This window comes from Oncorhynchus tshawytscha, linkage group LG21 (genome assembly GCF_018296145.1).
Source record: "Oncorhynchus tshawytscha isolate Ot180627B linkage group LG21, Otsh_v2.0, whole genome shotgun sequence".
In the NCBI taxonomy this organism is placed as follows: domain Eukaryota; kingdom Metazoa; phylum Chordata; class Actinopteri; order Salmoniformes; family Salmonidae; genus Oncorhynchus; species Oncorhynchus tshawytscha.
Window position 1 is genome coordinate 26,679,807 of NC_056449.1, and position 9,053 is coordinate 26,688,859.

Genomic DNA, 9,053 nt, shown 5'->3' on the forward strand with positions numbered 1-9,053 from the left:
AGGGAGAGTATAACATCCCCCTGATGAGCACACTGAGAAGGACCCCCTGCTCATTTCTCAGTGTGTCCAAGCCATTCAAAACCAGAAGGACCATTATGGACCATTTGTTTGTCAAGCCTCTACAAGGCAGTTGTAAGATTCAACCTGATATTTTAATCAATATTATCCCAGTTAACAAGGGTTTGTTTTTGCATTTGTCAAGCCTCTATTGGTGTCTTGTTAGATCAAAGGAATCCATGGATCCATGGAATTTGCTGTCAATCATGGAATTCATGGTGTTAGTATGATTCTGATAATAACAGCGCTTTTAATACAAAACAGACACATTCACCATAGCAAAGGTTATTCGACTGATGGATGGACATTTCGGTTAAAATGAGCTTTCTCAGAGCCATTGATTCTTCTTGCTATAGATGTGAGTTTCAGTAGCCATCCTTATGATGTTTCATGTAAAAAAAAAGTATGATTTCGTCATACAGTGAATGTGCTGGTTTCATGATTAATTTGTTTTCTATATTGGCTTTTAATGAGATTGGATGACATTAATAGTAGAGGAATATTAATATTTTCAAATCCTTTGTGCAAATATTTCTCAAAGTGTTTGACATATTACATGATTTATTACAGCCATCTTACTAGCAATTGTGTCTTTCCACTGCAGAATTATATTTTGGGAACTATTAGCTTATTTTACGATTAATCGTTTTTTCCCAAACAAATCAAAGTTTCAGAGAAACCTCTCCACTGAATGGTCCTCTTTCAAAATTGTTTCCATATAAATGAACTTCTGTATATAACAAGTAAATATTGGAAGACTAAACAAACAGGTGAAACAGATGTACACTGTTTAATGGCCGTGTCACCATGGCAACAATTTGGTTCTCACATTTTGCTGTGGAGGAGGTGGGAAAGGTGACATTGTATTAACAATGCAAATCAGCATTAATTGCCATGGAAGGTATGTGAAAAGTAGCTTAATTAAGCCGATCCCGGGTCAGGAGATAATTGCAATAGCAATTAAACAGTGACTTACATACAAATGGAACTCATACATGGTTGAACCAGGCGGACTGAGTGTTAGCTTATGGTATCTAGTGCTGTACTGCATATACAATTATTCTGTTTGTGCTGTTTGTATGACATATGTTCGTATCCTGATGTCTGTACCATTGTCTATTTCCCCTTATCCACGTCAAAACATGACCGCTGTACTTCCACTATTTGATAGAAATAGTTCAGGTTGGTCACAGTGCTCTTGTTTCCCTGTCTGGTGGTGCACTACACAGTGGCTTGCAAAAGTATTCACCCCTCTTGGAATTTTTCAACCTGGAATTCAAATATTTTTTGGGGGAGTTTGTATCATTTGATTTACACAACATGCTTGCCACTTTGAAGATGCTAAATATTTTTTATTGTGAAACAAACAAGCAATAAGAGAAAAAAAGAAAATAAATCTTGAGCGTGCATAACTGTTCATCACCCCCCACCCCCCACCCCCAAAGTCAATACATTGTAGAGTCACCTTTTGCAGCAATTACAGCTGCAAGTCTGTTGGGGTATGTCTCTATAAGCTTAGCACATCTAGCCACTGGGATTTTTGCCATTCTTCAAGGCAAAACTGCTCCAGTTCCTTCAAGTTGGATGGGTTCCACTGGTGTACAGGAATCTGTAAGTCATACCACAGATTCTCAATTGGATTGAGGTCTGGGCTTTGACTAAGCCATTCCAAGACATTTAAATGTTCCCCTCAAACCACTCAAGTGTTGCTTTAGCAGTATGTTTAGGTTCATTGTCCTGCTGGAAGATGAACCTATGTCCCAGTCTCAAATCTCAGCAAGACTGAAACAGGTTTCCCTCAAGAATTTCCCTGTATTTAGCACCATCCATCATTCCTCCATCCCAGTTTCCCAGTCCCTGCCAATGAAAAAAATAAATAATAATAATAACAAAATCAAATGTATTTATAAAGCCCTTCTTACATCAGCTGATATCTCCTAGTGCTGTCCAGAAACCCAGTCTAAAACCCCAAACAGCAAGCAAAGCAGTTGTAGAAACACAGAGGCTAAGAAAATCTCCCTAGAAAGGCCAGAACCTAGGAAGAAACCTAGAGAGGAATCAGGCTAAGAGGGGTGGCCGGGTGGAGATGATAACAGAACATGGCCAAGATGTTCTGTTTACCTGCAACAGGTCTGCACCTCAGAAGTAAATGTCAGTTGGCTTTTCATAGCCGATCATTCAGAGTATCTCTACCGCTACTGCTGTCTCTAGAGAGTTGAAAACAGCACGTCTGGTGAACAGGTCAGGGTTTCATAGCCGCATGCAGAACAGTTGAAACTGGAACAGCAGCATGGCCAGGTGGACTGGGGACAGCAAGGAGTCATCAGGCCAGATAGTCCTGAGGCATGGTCCTAGGGCTCAGGTCCTCCTAGAGAGAGAGAGGAAGAAAGAGAATTAGAGAGAGCATACTTAAATTCAAACAGGACACTGGATAAGACAGGAGAAATACTCCAGATATAACAGACTGACCCTAGCACCTTGACACACAAATTACTGCAGCATAAATACTGCATGATGCTGCCACCACCATGCTTCACTGTGGGGATGGTGTTCTCGGGGTGATAAGAAGTGTTTGGTTTGCGCCAGACATAGTGTTTTCCTTGATGGCCAAAAAGCTACATTTTAGTCTCATCTGATTTTAGTCTTTGGCGAACACCAAACATGTTTGATTATTTTTTTCTGGCCCTTCTTCTGTGAAGCCCAGCTCTGTGGAGTGTACAACTTAAAGTGGTCCTATGGACAGATACTCCAATCTCCACAGTGGAGCCTTAAAGCTCCTTCAGGGTTATCTTTGGTCTCTTTGTTGCCTCCCTGATTAATGTCCTCCTTGCATGGTCCGTGACTTTTGGTGGGCGACCCTCTCTTGGCAGGTTTGTTGTGGTGCCCTATTCTTTCAAATGTTTAGTAATGAATTTAATGGTGCTCCGTGGGATGTTCAAAGTTTCTGATATTTTTTTATAACCCAACCCTGGTCTGTACTTCTCCACAACTTTGTCCCTGACCTGTTTGGAGAGCTCCTTGGTCTTCATAGTACCTCTTGCTAGGTGGTTCCCCTTGCTTAGTGGTGTTGCAGACGCTGTGGCCTTTCAGAACAGGTGTATATGTACTGAGATCTTGTGACAGATCATGTGACACTTAGATTGCACACAGGTGGACTTTATTTAACTAATTATGTGACTTCTGAAATTAATTGGTTGCACCAGATCTTATTTAGGGGCTTCATAGCAGAGGGTGTGAATACATACACATGCACCATTTTCTGTTTTTTATTTTTTTATTTCTCTTCACCAATTTGGACTATTTTGTGTATGTCCATTACATGAAATCCAAATAAAAATCAATTTAAGTTACAGGTTGTAATGCAACAAAATAGGAAAAATGCTAAGGGAGGTGAATACTTTTGCAAGGCACTGTATATACAAAAGTATGTGGACACCCCTTCAAATTAGTGGATTCGGCTATTTCAGCCACACCTGACACACAGCCATGCAATCTCCGTAGAGAAACATTGGCAGTCTCAGCCTTACTGAAGAGCTCAGTGACTTTCAATGTGGCACCGTCATAGGATGCCACCTTTCCAACAAGTCGATGCTAGAACTGCCCTGACCAACTTTAAGTGCTGTTATTGTGAAGTGGAAATGTCTAGTAGCTACAACGTCTCAGCCGTGAGGTGGTAGGCCACACAAGCCCACAGAATGGGACCGCGTGCAGCGCGGAAACATTTTCTGTCCTCAGTTGCAACACTCACTATGAGTTCCAAATTGCCTCTGGAAGCAGCGTCAGCACAATAACTGTTCGTCGGGAGCTTCATGAAATGAGTTTTCATGGGCGAGCAACCGTACACAAGCATAAGATCAGCATACTCAATGCCAAGTGTCGGCTGGAGTCGTATAAGGCTCGCTGCCATTGGACTCTGGAGTAGTAGAAACGTGTTCTCTGGAGTGAGAATCACGCTTCACCATCTTGCAGTCCAACGGACGAATCTGGGTTTGGCAGATGCCAAGAGAACAGTACCTGCCCCAAGGAATAGTGCCAACTGTAAAGTTTGGTGGAGGAGGAATAATGGTCTGTGGCTGTTTTTCATGGTTTGGGCAAGGCCACAAATCGGGGGAGAAGGGCATTGGTCAGGGAGGTGACCAAGAACCCGATGGTCACTCCATAGAGTTCATCTGTGGAGATGGGAGAACCTTCCAGAAGGATGACTCCTCAGTAAAAGGCACATGACAGCCCTCTTGGAGTTTGCCAAAAGATACTCTGTTCTGATGAAACCAAGATTGAAATCCTTGGCCTGAATGCCAAGCGTCACGTCTGGAGGAAACATGGCACCACCCCTATGGTGAAGCATGGTGGTGGAAGCATCATGCCGTGGGGATGTTATTCAGCGGCAGGGACTGGGAGACTAATCAGATCTAGGAAAAGATGAACGGAGCAAAGTATGGAGAGATCCTTGATGAAAACCAGCTCCAGAGAGCTGGACTGGGGCAACAGCTCACCTTCCAACAGGGCAACAACCCTAAGCACACAGCCAAGACAATGCAGGAGTGGCTTCGGGACAAGTCTTTGAATGTCCTTGAGTGGCCCAGCCAGAGCCCGGACTTGAACCAGATCGAACATCTCTGGAGAGACCTGAAAATAGCTGGGCAGCAAAGCTCCCCATCCAACCTGACAGAGCTTGAGAGGATCTGCAGAGAAGAATGGGAAAAACTCCCCAAATCCAGGTGTGCCAAGCTTGTAGCGTCATACCCAAGAAGACTCAAGGCTGTAATCGCTGCCAAAGGGGCTTTATCATTACTGAGTAGGGGTCTGAATACTAATGTAATTGTGATATTTCAGTTTTTAATTGTTCATAAACCTGCAAAGTTTTTGCTTTGTCATTATGTGGCATTGTGTGTAGATTGATTAGGAAAAAAATGTTTCAATCAATTTTAGAATCAGGCTGTAACGTAGCAAAATGTGGAACTAGTCAAGGGTTCTGAATACTTTCCGAATGCACTGTATAACATTATTTTGGTTGCAAGGATTTTGTATAATAATTTACATTGAACAATTCAAAGTTTCAGTTCATAAACCATGTACATGGAATCTGTACACTGAAAATCTATTCCCAACTATTTTGAAATGTATATGGCACAACTGTCAATTATTCTGTCCTTAAATTAAACTGGTATACTTTGTATTTATCACAATTTTCTTTAACCAATTTTGGTCTTTAATGCAGGGCCAACAGAAAGGTTTGGTACTTTTCCCCCCTTCCACTTTCCTCTTCTATTTTTGTGGTAAAGCTGCAATTAGTTGCTTGTAATTTTGGGGAGAGTAGACATTTCCAAATATTTTGTTAGCATCGTGTGTGACATAACTCCACCAGTCCTAAATATTCTGGTTCAACTCAAACATACTAATTGTTTAAAAGAAGTATAATCTTTGTAAAGCATACTTTATTTTTTAACAATTAGTATGTTTGAGTTTAACCACAATATTTGTTGTATTATTTGTTCTGTCTTTCTGGTGGATTAAACTGAAATTGCAACCAACTTTCTGTCTTGTTATAAAAATAGTGATATTTTGGAGATTATTTCATTTTCAAATAACCGAAAGTGAGAGGTTGTAATCTGAATAAAGGGAAAAAGTCCATTCTTGAACATGGGGTGAGACATTCTTTCTAAACTGCTAGAGAACAAGTTTGGATTTAAATCTAACTGTTGTATGACTGACACCTTTAGTGAGAAATCTAATGCTTTAATATTTAATAATTTCTGCCCTCCAAATTCATATACTTTACATAAATAGGCCCGTTTAATTTTGCCTGGCTTGCTGTTTCAAATAAAATGGAATATAAATTTGCTCATATAATTTAAAAACAGGTTGCTAGTTGTAGGCAAGACGATAAGTAAATAGGTAAACTGGGATATGACTAAAGAGTTAGAGTGATTTTTCCACAAATAGACAGGTATTTTCCTTTCCATGGTATCAAAATCGTATCTATTTTCGCTAACTTTCAATTCAAATGTATTGTAGTAAGATGCTTTCTTTCTTTCTTTCAGGAAAGAAACAAATATGTCCACATCACCGTCAGACCATTTTATTGGTAAACTACACAGTAATGTAAATCCTTTTTTTGTGATCCAATATGTAATATAGTACACTTATCATAATTTGGTTGGAATCCAGAGAGGTCAGAAAAAGTATCTAGATCCTTTATGAGGCTGTGGAGGGATCCGAATTGTGTATTTAAAATAAAACATGAATCATCAGCCTACAATGAGTCCTTTGTTTTTAAGCCCTTGTTTTCTAACACCTTGATATTATTGTTGGATCTGATTTTAATAGCTAACATTTTGAATAAATGATAAATAGATATACCGATAGTGGACAACCTTGTGGTTACAATACATAACTTTAACCCATTTCGTAACAGATTCTCCAAAATGTTAATATTCCAGGCATTTATATATCAAACGCCTTTTCAAAGTCAGCTATAAATACCACGCCTGGTTTCACAGATTTTTCATGATGTTCTATAGTTCCCAGTACTTGTCTTATATTATCTCCAATGTATCGTTCATGTAAAAAACCTGTCGGACTAGGATGAATAAGGTTTTAATTCTATGCACTACCCATTTTGTTAGAATTTTTGCATCACAACACTGAAGTGTTAAGGGGCCTCCAATTTTTTTAATTGACCGGTTCTTTATAGTTACCACTTGGATCCTGTTTCAGTAATAATGCAATCAGACCTTCTTGTTGAGAATCTGATAATCTACCATTTTTGTGGTAGTGGTTAAAACATGCTCACAACGGTCCTCTGAGAATGTCAAAAAAAGGTTTGGTATTCCTCCACTGGTGTGCCATCCAACCCTGGAGTTTTCCCAGCCTTAAATGCTTTAATTGCATCCAGAGGTTCCTCATCTGTAATGTGGCCTTCACGTCAGTCTTTCTGTTCAGCTGTTCATTTTGCATTATTAATAAAATAGAAAACATACAGTTATCTTCGGTCAGTGGAGAAGGAGGAGACAAAGGAAAACATGCTTAAAGTGCTTTGCTTCTTTGGTGAATCATGGGTGAGTGCATGTTTGTGTATGTGTGTGTGTGTTTGTGTGTGTGTGTGTGTGTTTGTGTATGTGTGTGTGTGTTTGTGTATGTGTGTGTGTGTTTGTGTATGTGTGTGTGTGTTTGTGTATGTGTGTGTGTGTTTGTGTATGTGTGTGTGTGTTTGTGTATGTTTGTGTGTTTGTGTATGTGTGTGTGTGTTTGTGTGTGTTTGTGTGTGTTTGTGTGCATGCGTGTACATGCAGATCCTCAATTAGGGTCGAGGGAGAGCGGGATGGAGAGATGGAGCGATCTGAGGGATATAGGAGAGAGACCACAGTGTGTGTAATGAGGGACAGACAGGAAGACTAGCTGTCACCATTGGTGTTGGCTAATGGGGATCCTAATAAAATAAAATAAAACATCTTCTCAGATCAGCTCTCTTCACGACAAGTCGAATGATCAAAACCTGACACAAAGCTATATGCTTGTGCGTGTGCGTGTGTGTGTGTGTGTGTAGCATATGACAAGGTAGTGTGCTTTTTGTATCCATTAAAGTATTCATGGGTCTATGACCTTTTGAATGCTTGAAATCTTTTTGCAAATGTAATGTAATTTGTAGTAATTCAAATGTAAGTATCTAACATTTGAAATGATAAAAAGTCAAGAATTTAAAATGTGTGGGTGAGTATTTTGCATGTATTTGTGTGCCAAATGCTACTTAGATCTCTCTCTCTCTCTCTCTCTCTCTCTCTCTCTCTCTCTCTCTCTCTCTCTCTCTCTCTCTCTCTCTCTCTCTCTCTCTCTCTGTGTGTGTGTGAGAATTTGGCCCACTAGGCTTCTGTAGGTGCGTGTATGTGAGTGATAGATACACACCACTAGTGGTACATGAAATGCAGCCTGGAGGAGAGGAGGGAGCAAAAAAATAAAAGATGATAATATTCCCCAGCTCTCTCTTCTCTTTCCCCCTCCCTTTCCCTCTCTCTCTCCCGCCTTCAGAGAAGCAGAGTTGATACAGTGAGCGGGGAACTGCTGGAGGGGGAAATGAAGGCCCACTGGTGTGTGCCGAGAGAGAGATAGAGAGAGAGAAAGAGAAAGATAGAGAGGGAGGGAGGGAGGGAGGCAGGGAGAAAGAGAGAGAGAGAGAGAGAGAGAGAGAGAGAGAGAGAGAGAGAGAGAGAGATGGATGGATGGAGAGAGAGAGAGAGAGAGAGAGGATAGAGGGGACTCTGTGTAAGCTTAATGTGAGTATCAATCACACACCTCTCTGAAGTAAAGCAAAGGGAGTGTCAAAAGGCTGCATTGCTCTCAGTACTTCTACAGGGAGGGAGAGGAAGAACTGCTGGCCATTTGGCACGGTCTGTGATGGATATTATAGGCTCTGTTTTTTCCCCAAGTAAACCAACACAGTAAATCTTCAGAAAAATACTATTTATTTTCAGTGTAGCTGTAGCAAAATAAGCATATATGAATTAACTGCTCAGTGCACGTGTCTGAGTGTTTTTTTGTGAGCGAGGCAGGATGTATGTATTATGCTGATTTCTGTCTGTGTGCAAGAGTAAGACAGGGAGTAAGACAGGGAATAAGACAGGGAATAAGAGTATGTCTGTGCCTGTGGGTGAGAGAAAGACAGGGAATAAGAGTATGTCTGTGCCTGTGGGTGAGAGAAAGACAGGGAGTAAGAGCATGTCTGTGCCTGTGGGTGAGAGAAAGACAGGGAATAAGAGCATGTCTGTGCCTGTGGGTGAGAGAAAGACAGGGAATAAGAGTATGTCTGTGCCTGTGGGTGAGAGAAAGACAGGGAATAAGAGTATGTCTGTGCCTGTGGGTGAGAGAAAGACAGGGAATAAGAGTATGTCTGTGCCTGTGGGTGAGAGAAAGACAGGGAATAAGAGTATGTCTGTGCCTGTGGGTGAGAGAAAGACAGGGATTAAGAGCATGTCTGTGCCTGTGGGTGAGAGAAAGACAGG